Source organism: Rousettus aegyptiacus, unplaced genomic scaffold (assembly GCF_014176215.1).
Source record: "Rousettus aegyptiacus isolate mRouAeg1 unplaced genomic scaffold, mRouAeg1.p scaffold_m13_p_14, whole genome shotgun sequence".
In the NCBI taxonomy this organism is placed as follows: Eukaryota; Metazoa; Chordata; class Mammalia; order Chiroptera; family Pteropodidae; genus Rousettus; species Rousettus aegyptiacus.
The window spans coordinates 20,927,488-20,943,852 of NW_023416289.1; positions in this window are offsets into that span (position 1 = coordinate 20,927,488).

Here is a 16,365-nt window from a genome sequence, read left to right on the forward strand (position 1 = left end):
ACATATATACAATGGAATATTAGCCATAGCCATAAGAAGAGATGAAATGCTGCCATTTGCAACAACATGGATGGACCTCGAGATAATCATGCTAAGCAAAATAAGCTAGAGTGAAAAAGTTGAAAATCACATGATATCACTTATATGTGGGATATACACCTAGAAGCAACAAATGAACAGGACAAACAATCAGACTCAGGGACATAGACAATGGACTAGTGGTTACCAGAGGGTAAGGAGTGGAGGAGGAGGGGAGAGGTAGATGAGGTAAAGAGGGTCAAATATAGGGGAATAGAGGAAAGGTGAATTGGGTAAAGGGGATCAAATATATAGTAGCTGAAGGAAACTGGACTTTGGGTGGTAATCACACAATAGAATATACAGATGTCAAATTATGATGTACACCTGAAAATCATATAATTGTATTAACCAATGTTACCTCAATAAACTTAATTAAAAAAAACATGAAAGGCAAAAAAAAAAAACAAAAGGAAGACAAATATAGTAACAAAGAGCAAGTACAACAAATAGAAAATAGTAATGAATATGGTCGATAGTAATCTTACTATGTCAATAACTGCCATATCAAGATCAATAACCACCATATTAATAACCACTATATCAATAACCATTTCAAATGTCAATAGTCTACATACACCAAACAAAAGACAGGGATTGTCTGAATGGATGAAAAAACATGACCAAACTGTATGCTGTCTACAATAAACCCACTTAAATATAAACACATATATAGGTTTAAAGTAAATATATGGAGAAAAATATATCATGCTAACAGGTGATAGGGAAGTGAGTTGGAGGAGGCTGGTTCCAGAAGAAATAGGTAGCCAGATTATGTAGAACTGTTGTTTCCAATTATCTTAAATAATAATATAAAAAACTATATTGGTAACAAGGCACACGAGATTCTGTACAGACAGGTATCACTGCCTGCTGCCGAATCAGAAGAGGCTCAGATACGACATATGTGCTGTTTTTTCCTTGCATGCACTGGAGGAAGCACAGAAAAAAAAAAAAAAAGCCATCAGTTTCATTCATGGTTATGCTATTTATGTAACGAGATAATTACTTAAGTCTACAGGCTGCAGCTTCTTTATTAAAATTAATGATAGGAGATTGCATGAATTATCTTAACTTTCAATATAAAAGTTCATGACTCTATGGCTTATCTCAAGGTTTGTTAATAGCGATGTATGAACTATTAGTCAGGGCTCGTTTGGTTGTAAAACAAAACAAAAACATTTTAAAACTAGTTCATGATAAAATACAACAACACTGAAGAGAAGGCACAGGACTAATATTCACTTCTGTCAAATGCAGGAGAGCAAAGATAGGGTCCAGAAGCTCAGGGCCCTGTGACTCTAGTCTCCATACTTTGCAGGCTGCCTTACTTCTCTCTTCCTGGCTTTTTCCATGAGATGGGAGGCTTTGTCTCCAGTAGCTCCTAAAACATATCTCCCATTCTTGGAAAGAGATTCCTCCCCTCGGTTCTAATTAAAAACTCTCTGGGACTGCATCATCTATTCCCTTCTCTGGCCAACCTCTATGAAAAGCACATCATTAAAGGTGGGCAAAGAGAAGAAGGCCTTTCCAAAAATGGAGGTTGGGGAGATTGTTCCCATCAAAGGGGAGAATTCATGAGAACGTGGTACATAGGTATTCGAGCAGACAGGCTCCCAAGGAACAGTTGTGAACCATTCATTGCTATGCTATTTGTATATGTCCAATTTTATGGAGAGATTATCCTTTTAAAATGGAATTAAGATCGAAGATCTCTAGGTTATTATTATTAGTAGTATTACTGCATAGGATGGAGAAAAACAAAAGACATGGGAAAAAGTCTCCTCTGATTCACAAAAATGGAATCTGGAGTTTACTCCTAACTATGCACTTTATCACTCAATGCCAAAGGCAAGTAACTGACTTCATCTGGAAAAGGAACAACAACCTGTGACCTCAGATCTCCCCAGGTAACAGAAACTCCATATAATTTACTGTTTAGGAAACATTTTGGCATTATATTGCTTAATTCTCATGACACTCCTATAAGGTTTCCACTGGATAATCTGCAGAAGAAGAAATTGAAATATAAAATGTTTTTCTTTTTCAATATGAAAAGAAAAATATTTAGGGTATTAAATACATAGGAATTACATGTTTTGTTTGTTGTGGTATGTGGTATATTTACATAGAATAAGATTCATGTCTCATGCATACATCACTATGAAGTTTAACAAATTCATATAGTCTTGTAATAACTACCACAATCAAGAAATATTATATCTGATAGACTTCAGCAGAGTATGTATATACTATGCTCACCTACTCCATGATCACATCAAAATTACAACTAAATTACAGAATAACCATTAGTGAAAATCATCTGAAGACTAGCTGAACAGAAGTTATAAAGAAGAAACCACGTCAAGACTGGTAGGAGGGGCGGAGATATGTAATGGGCAGGTCCCACATCCATGGTGTGGTGATTAAGAATTAAAAGTGATCCCAGACAAAAAGAACCTAAAGGAATTTATCACCACCAAACCAGTATTACTATAAATGTTAAAAGGGATTCTTTAAGAAGAAAAAAAAAATAAGAAATTTGAATAATAAAATGGCAATAACTGCATGTGTATTAATAATTACTTCAAATGTAAATAAATTAAATGCTCCCATGAAAAGGCATAGGATGGCTGAATGAATAAGAAAACAAGAGCCATACATATGCTGCCTATGAGAGGCCCACTTCAGATCAAAGGACACACAGACTGAAAGCAAAGAGATGGAAAGACATTTCATGCAAATGGAAACAAAAACAAAAGCTGAGGCAGCAACACATATATCAGATAAAATAGACTTTAAAACAAAGTCTTTAAAAAGAGACAAAGAAAGACATTTCATAATGATAAAGAGATCAATCCAATGAGAGGATATAACACTTGTGAACATTATGAACACAGAAGCACCTAAACACATAAAGTGAATATTGACAAACATAAAGGGAGAAGTTGAGAGTAATACAGAAATAGCAGTGGACTTTAATACCTCACTGACATCAATGGATAGATCATCCAGACAGAAAATCAGCAAGGCAACAGTGGCCTCAAATGACATATTAAACCAGATGAATTTAATTGATAATTTTACAATATTTCACTCCAAAGCAGAAGGATTTATATTCTCAAGTGCACATGGAACATTTTCCAGGACAGACCACATGTTAAGCCATAAAAATGTCTCAGAAAATTTAAGACTAAAATCATGTCAAGCATCTTCTCCGACTACAATGTTATAAAACTAGAAATCAATTACAAGGGAAAAAAACTGAAAAACACATTAACATATAGAAGCTAAATGATATGCTACTAAACAATGAATGGGTTAACAAGGAGATCAAGAAAAAAATCAAAATATACCTTGAAACAAATGACAATGAAAATACAACCCAAAATCTATGAGACATGCCAGTTCTAAGAGGAAAATTAATAGCAATACAAGTTTCCTTCAAGAAACAAGAAAAATGTCAATCTTCCCTTACACCTAAAGAAACTAGAAAAAGTACAGAAAACATACAACAAAATGAGTAGAATGAAGGAAATAACAAAGATCGGAGTGGAAATAAATACAATAGAGTCTAAATTAACAATAGAAAAGATCAACAAAACCAAGCACTGGTTCTTTGAAAAGATAAACACAATTGATAAACATTTAACCAGACTCATAAAGATATAAAAGGAGAAGACCCAAATAAATAAAATCAGAAATGAGAAAGAAACAACTGACAACACGAATAGAAATGACGGTAAGAAAATACTACGATGAACAATCAGATGCCAATAAATGGGACAATCTGGAAGAAATGGATAAATTCTTATAAACATACAATCTTCCAAGACTGAATCAGAAGAAAGAAAATCTAAACAGACCAATAACTGAGAAACAAATAGAATCAGTAATCAAAAAACTCCCCAACTAACAAAAGTCCTGGAACAGATGGCTTCACAAGTGAATTTACCAAACATTCTAAGAATACCTGTTCTTCTCAAATTATTCCAAAAAACTGAAGAGGAATGAAGGCTCTCAAATTCATATAATGAAGCCATCATTACCCTGATACCGAAACAAGAAAAAGACATTACAAAAAAAAAAAAAAAAAAAGAGGAACACAGATGCAAAAACACTCAACAGAATATCAGCTAACTGAATTCACCAATACATTAAAAAGATCACACACAATGATCAAGTGAACTTTATCCCCAAGATGCAAGATTGGTACAATACCCCAAAATTACTTAATGTGATACACCACATAAACAAAAGGAAAGATTAAAATGGTATAATCATATAGACAGATGCAGAAAACACATTTGACGAAATCCAGCAGCCATTTATGATGAAAACTCTCAGAAAGCGGAAGGAGTGGAAACATACCTCTACATAATAAAGACTATATGTGACAAATCCACAGCTAACATTATACTCAACAAAGAAAAGCCAAAAGCACTTTATTTAAGATCAGGAATAAGACAAAGATGTCCACTTTCACCGTATTTATTCAATACAGATGTGGAAGTCCTGGCTGCAGAAGTCAGACAAGAAAAAGAAATAAAAGGCATACAAACTAAAAAGGAAGAAGGAAAACTGTCATTATTCGCAGATGACATCATCTATATAGAGAGAACCCTAATGATTGCACACACACAAAAAAAATTAGAATAAATGAATTCAGTAAACTAGCAGGCTACAAGATTAATATTCAGAATTCAGTTGCATTTTTATACCAATATAAAACTATCTGAAAGAGAAAATAAGGAAACTCTGACATCAGTTTTAACAATCTCTTCTTTAGGTATAGCTCCTTTGGCAAGGGAAATAAAAGGAAAAACAAATAGGACTAGATCGAACTAAAATTTTTTTGCACAGCAAATATAAATTCACCAACACAATGAAAATACAACCTACTGAATGGTAGAGGATATTCAACGATGATACATCTTATAAGGAGTTAACATCTAAAATACATAAGGAACTCATATAACTTAATACCTCCCAAAAAGTAATCCAATTAAAAAATGGGCAGAGGACCTGAATTGACCTTTCTCCCTAGGCAGGGGTCCCCAACTCTGAAGCTACAGATCTGTACCTGTCTGTGGCCTGTTAGGAACCAGGCCTCACAGCAGGATGTGAACAGTGAGCAAGTGAAGCTTTGTCTGGGTTTGTAGCCGCTCTCCAGCGCTAGCATCATTGCCTCAGCTACACTTCAGATCATCAGGCATTAGATTCTCATAGGAGTCCTGGTCCCTGGTACCAAAAAATGTTGGGAACCATAGCCCTAGAGGACATCCAGATGACCAATAGACATATGAAAAGATGCTCAATATCACTGACCATTAGGGAAATGCAAATTAAAACCACAATATCATATCACATCTATCAGAATGGCTATCATCAAAAAGTCAACAAATAAGTATTGGTGAGGATGTGGAGAAAAGGGAACCCTTGTGCATTGCTGGGATTGTAAACTGGTGCAGCCACTAAGGGAACAGTATAGAGGTTCCTCAAAAAATTAGAAATATCATATGACTCAGCAATTCCACTACTATTTATCTGAAGAAATCCAAAACACCAATTTGTGAAGATATATGTACTCTTATGTCCATTGCAGCATTGGTTACAATAGTCGAGATACGGAATCAACCTAGGTGTCCATTGATAGATGAATGAATAAAGATGTGGTACATATATACAACAAAATATTAATGAGCCATAAGAAAGAATGAAATCTTGCCATTTGTGACAACATAGATGGACCTAGAGGATATTACACTGAGTGAAATAAGTGTAAGACAAATACTATATGATTTCACTTATAAGGAGATCTAAAAACCAAAATAAGAGAACACACAAAACAAAAACTCATAGATACAGAAAAAATGTTGATGGTTGCCAGATGGGGGGAGGGTTAGGGGGCTACAGAAAAAATTACCACGGGATTTTAAGAAGTACAAATCACCAGCTATAAAAAACAGTCATGAGGATGTAAAGGATGGCATAGGTGATATATTCAATAATATTGTAATATTTATGGTGTCAGGTACTAGAGTTACCAGGGTGATCGCTTTGTGAGTTATGTAAATGTCTTATCACAATGTTGTACACCTGAAAGTAATATTGTATGTCGACTGTAATTGAAAAATTAAAAAATAAATATCTCATATTGATATCTCCCTTAAAGATTTATTCATAGTGAATCTCCTCTCCCCACTCCCCAGTCCCTGGCTGACACCAATCTGATTTCTGTCCCTACACTTCTCCCTTTTGCAGAATGTCATATAAATTGCAACACAAAGTATGTAACCTGTTATATCTGGCTCTTTTCACTCAACATAATGCTTTTGAGATTCATCTAAGGCAGGTATTGTACCAAGAGGTCATTCCTATATATTGCTTGGTATACAGTACAAATGTTCTATAACTTTTTTCATTCATCCCTTGAACAACTCTGTTATTTCCAGCTTTTTGAAAATTACAAATAAAGCTGCAATAAACATTTGTATAAAGTTTTTGTGTGGACATATTTTTTGAGGGAAGTAAATATCTAAGCATGGCATTGCTGGGTCAAATGCCAAACCATCTTACAAAGGGGCTGTTATCATTTTGCTTCCAACTGACAATATATGAGAGTTTCAGTTGTTCCACATCTTTCCCAGTATTTGGCATGGTCAGTTATTATTTTTATTTAAGTTTATTGGGAGTAACATTGGTTAACAATTATATAATTTTCAGGTGTCCTCTTTACCCCTTTCCTGTATTCCCCTAAATTTGACCCTCTTTACCTCATCTACCTCTCCCCTCCTCCTCCACTCCCTACCGTCTGGTAACCACTGGTCCATTGTCCACATCCCTGAGTCTGATTGTTTGTCCTGTTCATTTGTTGCTTCTAGGTGTATATCCCACATATAAGTGATATCATGTGATTTTCAACTTTTTCAGTCTGGCTTATTTTGCTTAGCATGATTATCTCGAGGTCCATCCATGTTGTTGCAAATGGCAGCATTTCATCTCTTCTTATGGCTATGGCTAATATTCCATTGTATATATGTGCCACAACTTCTTTAGCCAATCATCTATCAGAGGACACTTCGGTTGCTTCCATGTCCTGGCCACCATGAATTATGCTGCTATGAACATCGATGTGCAGATATCTTTTTGGATATGAGTTTTCAAGTCTTTGGGGTAAATATCCAGTAGTAGGATAGCTGGATCATATGGTAGATCAATTCTTAGTTTTTTGAGGAACCTCCATACTATTTTCCATAGCGGCTGTACCAGTTTGCAGTCCCACCAGCAGTGTACAAGGGTTCCTTTTTCTCCGCATCCTCTCCAACATTTGTTATTACTTGTTCTATTGGTTATAGCTATTCTAACAGGTGTGAGATGGTATCTCATTGTGGTTTTGATTTGCATTTCCCTAATAGCTAGCGATATTAAGCACCTCTTCACATGTTTATAAGCCATTTGTATGTCCTCTAGGGAGAAGTGTCTGTTCAGGTCCTCTGCCCATCTTTTGATTGGATCATTTGGGGTTTTTTTGTTGTTGTTACTGAGTCGTATGAGTTCTTTGTATATTTTGGATATTAGGCCCTTATCAGAGGCGTTGCTTTCAAATCTATTTTTCCATTGAGATGGTTGTCTCTTTACCTTGTTGACAGTTTCTTTTGTTGAGCAGAAACTTTTGAGTTTGATGTTGTCTCATTCATTTATTTTATCTTTTACTTCCCTTGCCTTTGAGGTCAAATTCATAAAATCCTCTTTAAGTCCAAGGTCCTTGAGTTTAAATCCTGTTTTCTTCTATGCATTTTATTGATTCCAGTCTTATACTCAGGTTTTTAACCTGTTTTGAGTTAATTTTGGTGTGTGATGATAGGCAGCAGTCTAGTTTCTTTCTTTTGCAGTTGGCTTTGCAATTTTCCCAGCACCATTGGCACTGTCAATTTTTAAAGTGGAGTTTTATGAGTGATGATAAAAGAGAAAACTTGAATTTGAACATAAGACTGTAGAAGAAATAAAATAAATTTGAAAGTGGTTCTATATGGAAAATATAAAGTTTTTTATGTGTAGTGTGTATTTTGTATATGGGATCTCAAAGTAATGAATCATAAGTATTACCTATTAAGATACAGAAAGTCAGATTAGAAAAGTCACCATATAGATCATGTGTCCTGATTTCATTTAATTTACTGACTTAATGGCAGAACAAAACTTGTCATTATTCAGTATCAATATCAGCAGAATTTGTGAAAGTGAAGTTTTAAGAATTTGGAAATTATAAATTTTACTTTAGGCATACTTTACCTATATTGTCCTTGGATTAAGGAATAAGTATGAAGTTTGATGGAGATTCCTCTTACTTTGGTTATTTTGTAGTTAGAAAAGAATAAACTAAACTGGAGGTTTTTTACTCTTTTCCATGACCATTAATTGAAGGCGCTCTCTTAATAAAGCACTAGGAACATCTCGGTGGCAGGCCAGATCAACTCTCTTCCCCCAGGGAAATGCCCTGTCTCACCCGCAGTGTGTAATTACTTCTGTCCTTAACTAAATTTTCAGGAAAGAATAATTGATGGCCTTCGCCACTGTAGATCGTCATGTAAACAGGAACTATTTTGAGGTTCCTAGCTAATAGAAATTCTTCCTTGAGGAGCGGAGGGGGTATGGTGGAGAATAGCAAACAGATTCTTAAGGAATGAGTTACTGTCATGTCTTGTTTCATCCTGCTGCCAACGATGTTTGTATTTAGTCTCTTAGGAGTGTCATGTTATTAAATCTTTTTTCTCGTTTTCTTCCAGATTTTTCTTATTCCATTTAAGTGTATTGTATTATATCACAATGAGAATAGGTTATAATCATTTCTTAAAACATGTCTGTGTTTCATATGAGAAAATTATTTCAACTAATGATCTACGACCAATGAAATAAAAGACGATCCTGAAAAATGTTTCCATTTTTTCACGTACTTTTCTCTTCATTTAAAATGCCTCAAACTTGATTTTTAAAAATTTTGTCACACATTTTAGTAATTTCAGAGTGTATTACAGGTGTTTTATAGCACTGAGGGAATAGCTATTTACAATCGCAATGTAAGCTGTGAGGAAATTCAGCATCTTCTCAGTTACCTTCTTCACCAATAAGCCTAATACTCTTTCAAAGAAGCAACTGTTCATACGGTAGATTTTACTAAAGTTTGAGTCTATGTCATGTGCCAAAGAGAAAAAAAATACCCAATTTTATATTAGTCATTGATTTCTATTTCACTTTTCACACTTCAATTCATTCAACAACATCAGGTGTTTCTTAGTGACTTTTTGTCTGACTCAGGACTTCAATACTTTTTCCTTTAGAGATTCCACTTCCATCCCTACTCCTACCTTTCTCTTTTATAATTTTCTTTTGGCAGAAAAATCTCCCTTAGGAGGAAAAAGTCAAAGAACAGTAATTAAAATAACAGTCTGTAAAGCTGAGAACATTAAGTTCTCATTCCTAATTCTACCAGTTCTAGCGAGGTATGACTGGGAGAGTTATTTAACCTCTCTATGGCTAGGTGTCCAATTTGGAAGAGTTAGTTAGAAGTACACCTAACGCATAGTGTATCTGAGGGTTAGATGAGTTAATACTTAGTGCACACGGCTGCTGTCCCGGCCCACGGTCAGTGCCATGCTAGTGTCAGCCACCGGTTTATGTCATGTTTCCACGTAGCGATTCAGCCCTTCTTCCTCTTGGCAGTCTTAGGCTTCTGTTGATACCCAAGCCCCTAGGTTATCTTCTCCTGTCCCAGCGGGCATACTCAGTGTTTTATATACAAAAAAAATATTTCCTTACAAAGAGAAATTCTGATGTTACCATCCGAGAATCCAGTTATCACATTGTTAAGGATCCATGTTTTCCATGGTATTAGCCGAAGTAAATGTGGGAAATGGCATGGGAACGCCATTTTCTTCTCACATATTTTTTCATTTTTATTAACAGTGATAACAGTAAAGAGGCTAACTTAATTGAAACTAACAATTAGGAACCAGGTATTATTATACATTATTTATATATATCATTTTAGAGAAAAAGAGATTAATTTTCCTGCTCTAATTTTGTTATGAGACTTATGTAAGTTAATGAATTAGCAACTTTAGTAAATTGGAATCGTTTCAACACCATTGTGGAGTCAGACACACTAGAGTAGTGGGCAAAGAATGAGCTTTAGCACCAGGAAATCTTGGGTCTGCAGCTTAGTCCACCAATTCCCAAATGAGTGACATGAAGCAAGTAACATAACCTCTTCGGGTTGAGAGTCTTCTGAGGGCGGAAATACCCATGTGAACATTTGTTATAAGAAATAAATGATGTTGGGCATTAGAACCCAGAGCAAAATGTCCTACACGTACACAGTAGGTACTCACTAAATGTTATCCATTTCCCAGTTCTCACACAGATCATAGGGAGAAAAATTAATCTTTAGCATATTAATTACATAATCAGTTCAATTCTTCACTTTGCAGCTGATTTCGTGGAGGCTTACTGATGTAACTTATGCCAGATTCAGGCCCAAGGCTTACGCAGTCAGAAAAAATGGTAGATGTCAGTCACACGGCCTGAGGTGGCTGTATGTCCAGCGGTGGTGCTGCAACCTAAGCGGAGGCAGGTTGAAAGAGGACAGGACAAAGGGAGTTTGGATCCATAGCGAGAGGCCAGGGTGAGAATGGATACGGTCAAAATCAATTGACTTGGTTAGTGTTTGCTACATGAAAAATGACCCCCCAGCTCTCGAGGCAGAGAGAAATAAGCATTCATTTTCACGGTTCTTCAGGTCAGCTGGGGTTTGTCTGATCTGGGCTGAGCTTGGCTGGAGCAGCTCTGCTTCTGGCTGCAACAGCTGGGGTGGCTCTGCACCACCTCTCGCATCCTTCATGGATAATGATAGTGAGGGCTTGTTCCCCTCATGGCAAAAGCTGACATACAAAAGGACAGGTGGAACGCACAAGGCCTCTTAAGGCTTAGGCTTGAATTTGCACAATCTCCCTTCTGCCAACATGTCACAGAACAAAGTACTTACTGTGGTCCAGCTGCTACACAAAGCTTTGCCATATCCTTTGCAATTACTGAGAGTCCCAACTGCTTCAAAGAAGCTCACACATACTATCTTGTGAGGCTCACAAAAATAGCCAGCAAATCACTGTAAAAATCATCTGCAGCCCTACGATTACTCAGCACCTAAATCCTTATCCTGTGGCCAAAGTCTGTACATTTGAAGTTATTTTATTATTTCATTCTTTTCATCCACGTTATGAATACTTAGAACGTGCAGGAACCTGGGTTTTTCTGCTCAATCACATGGATTTCAGTGATCCTTGTGGTGCTGTATGCATCAAATTACGATGACAGTTCTCTGAGTTGTATTTGACAAAAACTTGACATTTTTTTTTTTGATCACAGTATTAGCTGCTTTCAAATGTTTAACAGTATGAGTTTATCTTTGCAGAGGATTTTCAAAATATAAAATATTTTCAATCAGAAAACTGAACTACTTTTAAAGCTAATTATATTTTATCTCCGATTTTTCATTCCAGTTACTGGCTTTAAAATGATGTCATATGCAATCCACATTCTACAAGTATAAATATAAATGAAACTTATAAAATTTATCATGGCTCATTGAACCACAAGTAAAAGGCTTCTCTCTTTTTGGTATTATAACAAATTGTTAGTCATTTGTAAAAAATATCTTCTGAGTTTAATTCATGGGCGATGCATTTTTTTCTCATGTGTAGGCTTTTTGTTTTTTTAGCTTATTCTTGTTCCTGATACTCATTATAAGTATAACTGGTGCTCTTTCAGGTCCTCAGCACAGCCATTCTCTAACCACTCAAAGTCCAGGCCGCTCAAGCCTCACGTACCCACCCCATCTCTGGGAACTGCTTTTCTCACAGAGTTAATTCTCATTCTCTCCATCACAATATGTCGTAAGGTGTCTTGTCACACTGGATATTGTGTAGGACATCACTTTGGTCCATTATATTTATGACATCATATTAATTCAGTGCTGAGCAAAGAGAAGCAAATACTCTAGATGTTCTGAATGTGGGAGATAAACTCTACAAAGATTCAGGAGACTGTCAGCACCTCCCCTGAAAATAAAATTGTTGGATACTGCTTCTTTTACAACAAAGAAAAGATCGCATATGGTAGACTTCAGGTTTTGCATACTCCACATTTGAGATAATGCTCTGACCCATTTTTAGGTTATGAAGAATAATTCTGAGTGTGATCCTGACAAAATAAAGTTTGCTGCAGTTGATCCAGGTTGAGCCTCTTCAGTCATATGATTCAATAGACCTCATGGTACTTATAAGTATGTGCAATAGAAAAAGATACTGTATACCATATCCAGAAAGACACAGAAATGAGGTATTATATTTGCAGAGGTAATTGACCCTAATCACCTAATCATAGGAAGACGCTCTTGACATCAACACGACTTTTCAATGGTGATGTTAGTCTTGATAAAAGCCAGGTAACTTCGCTATAAAGCTTCTATTTTTCTCTTTCCATATTTTAATATTTGAAAGCCAGTGATTAAATCCAGTCCACACTCAGCAGGAGAGAAATTATTATAACACCTGAAGGAATTTATCTTTCCCAAGAGGAGATGGATTCTTTGGAATTCTTCTCTAAGGAAGCTTAATTCCTTCTCCTACAGTTATTTATTTATTCAATTATTTATATCAATATTGACTCATATATTTATTATTCAAGTTATAATAAAATAGTACCATAATTTGTTTTGTTGCTCATAGTTTTCCAGCTTTGGCCATTAGAAGCTATGTAGGTTGGCTCCTATATCTTTTTTGCATACCTCATTTTCTTCTTTTTAGCAATTCCTTATTGATTCTACTAGATCATCCAAATTCATTTTGTATTTCCTACCCCAGATCAAGAATTAAACATTTCTGCAAGTCATAAGGCCTGTTGTAAATATATTCTAGAAATTTAAATATACCAAATGAGAATTTATATGTTGTAGAGTAAGTTTATTGTGGAGTGGGTTTCTGAGAAAATAGTTATATGCAGGAAAATATATTCTGGCATATAATTTGCTTTCTCTGTTGTCAGTGGTGACTACCTTCTGACTCTTCAATATATTCATTTTAAGTGCTTATAATGCTCAATGACAACTTAGAACAAGTAGAGTTTGTAGATTTGTATCATAATTAATTAACAGAGTATATAAGTTAATAGCCATTTCTTGTTCAGTTATTGCTACCAGCTCAAATGGTTGAAATTGAGATGACTGGAAAACCTTCGTAATGTAATACCTTCATTCATTCAACTGGAAACCGAATGAGGAACTGAACATATAGGTAAGGGATGAACAGGACCTCAGATAGCTACTCCTTGGTCTGTGGTGACCCTTACTTAATTCTTAGCATGCTTGAGAGAGGCCCAGGCACAACGAACAAGGACTGGAACAAAGGAAAAGACCATACCTCTTTTTTTCTGAGAACATTTGTTTACTGGCTTTTTGACCCATGATTAAAGTTTGGTTACCCGTTTAGACTGTTGTTAATTGAAAACACATGCAAGAGAAAGATAAAAATTCCAGTGGTTTCCATTTTTAGACCAAGTTTAATGTAAAAAAACTTAAGTTAATGAACATCCAAACTAAAATGTGTTTCAATAAGACTTTACAATTCATTTACGACTCTCACCTCCACAGGATTGCTTGTCATCCTTGCACATTTTCTTGAATATATTATGTAAATGAGGGAATGGATAATTTGTTGAAAAGGTTTAGATTGGTGAGAATTTTTTAATGTAGCTTCTTAGAATTTTTAAATACTTGCAGTAGTAACTGTTGGGTATGATAATTTATTTCTAATAATAATTTAATTTCCTGAAGGTGAAACTTTATGGCATCATCATTATGGATGCAGAAAAAATGCTTGTGTTAAATTAAAAGTCAAATGCAAAGCCTAATTAGTAGAATATATTTACCAGTAAGACATAATTAAATACACATCAATCAATTAAAATAAATGTAGCAATTTATGCTCTTTTTATAGTTATATTCATTTTGCTCTATTCCATTAAAATGTCTTCTCTTTATTCTATTCACCATGCTCCTGGTTTCGCCTCACTATCCTTTTATCACTCTCATTCACTGACTTATTCCCTTCTTATGACCTCTATATGCTGATTTGTCCTAAGGATCTGGGTTCAGTTTTCCTCTCCATCTATACATACTCCGTATGACTTAATCAAGTCATAGCTTTAAATATCATCTATATATTTCTAACTCTGACCACTCCTCAAAGCTTGAGACTCTTATATTCAACTGTATATGTGACATCTCAAACTCCTAGCCCCCTGGTGTACCCCAACACCTCTACCCCTCACAGTCTCCTCCATGTCCCTAAATGGACTCATCTACCTTTTTCATTTGGCCAAATGTTAGAAGTTATTTATGATATTCATTTCTGTTATCTCTATTGGTCTAGCTCCAAAATATTTCCAGAATTATTCATTTATGGAAATACGTGGTCTTTTGCATCTGATTCCTTTAACTTAACATGATATTTTTGAGGTTCTTATTTGTAGCATGTATTAGTTATTGGTACCTTTTTAGCGCTGAATTGTTTTCCATTGTATAAATATACCTCATTTGTTTTTCTATTCAGTTGACAGACATCTGAACTGTTTCCACTTTTTGTCTATTAAAAATAATGTTTCCATAAACATTTGCTTAAAAGTCTTTGTATGGAAATACTTTTTCCTGTTACTCGGTTAAATTCCAAGGTACAGAGTTCCTGAGTTGTATAGTTAATACATATTTAAATTGATAAGAAACTAGCAAAATGTTCTGCAAAATGGTTGTACTGTTTTCAATCCCCACTGCCCTATACTAGGTTTCCCATTTCCCTACATCATTGCCAACCCTTGTTATCTCTGTCTGATCACATTAATTTTTGCTCCACAGATTTCAAGTCAGTTCACATACCAAGTAAATATGAATGCCCTATGTTTCTGAGTTTTTTAAAAAAGCTGTGACAATGAGTAAATAAAAGGGAATTGTGAATGGTTAGGCTGTAAGCAAGGACAACCATTTCCCAGTATAGCAGACCAACTAAATCTTTCTGATCTGGAGAGGTTCGTTCATCAAATTAAGTTAAAATGAACCTGCTTCACTGTTGCGACCACATGCACAGCTAGGTTCTCCAGCATCCGAATATGCCTTCATTCTGGCATACATCATAGACAAGTGTGAGATTAACCATTACTCAGAAAAAGTATATAAGTAAATACAAGAAGCCAATAATATAAAGTAATCTTAAAAGCTAACACCAATGACCATTAAAAAATACAGTTCCTAAAGAGCTTTCATTTGTTTCTGGGGAATAAAATACTTGTTCCAAACAAAAATAAATGTTAGAATAAAATATTATATAGCAAACCTTCAATTGTAGAAAGGTAAGAGTTTAAAATTGATGGGTGTTATATTTTAATTATTAACTTGAATTTGAACTGAAGTCAATATATACCCTGTCAGAATTAGTAGATCCTAATTAATTTCCCTATAGTATTTAAATCTAAAATACCTAGAATCTAAAATATCTGACTAGGGAGTAAACCTACGGGATGCTAAACTCTGATAAGACATTTGGGAGTCGTCAAAGAAAAAGATATTTTCCAGAGTCTTCCAATAGGCATAATATCCACAAACTTTATATTCACTGCAGGCAAACAGTATAAGTTGAAAGGTCATTGCTTTACATTTTGGAATATTACATTTACACAAAGTTCAAGAGTATGATATGTGAATTGAGGGTAATAAATCATTTTGGCAGAGAGTAATTAAAGAGATTAATAATATCTCCTTTTGCCTTGATATTGAAAATGAAATGAGTTCCACATCTTTATGTCGTATTTCTTGTGTTATTTCCCCATTACATTTATCATCCTTCTTATGTTCAATAAGTATATATTTTAGGATATAAATGCAACACTTACTTTCAGGATTACTATATTCTGGAAAGCAAATACTTATGTTGATATTATATTCACAGATTTTTAAATTAAATTTTTAAATTTAAATTAAAACCATTCACAAAACTCATTTATCATGTCTCTAAAGCTCTACAGAAATTACTATAATTAACATTATTCAACAAAATGTTATAATATGCAGATATTTCTTAATTCAACTAAAAACCAGTGAGACATTTCCAGCAGCCCAAATAGTCTCTTAAATAACTATGTACTCCTTAATGAGCGTGTACTATGTTCCTAGGCACTACACTA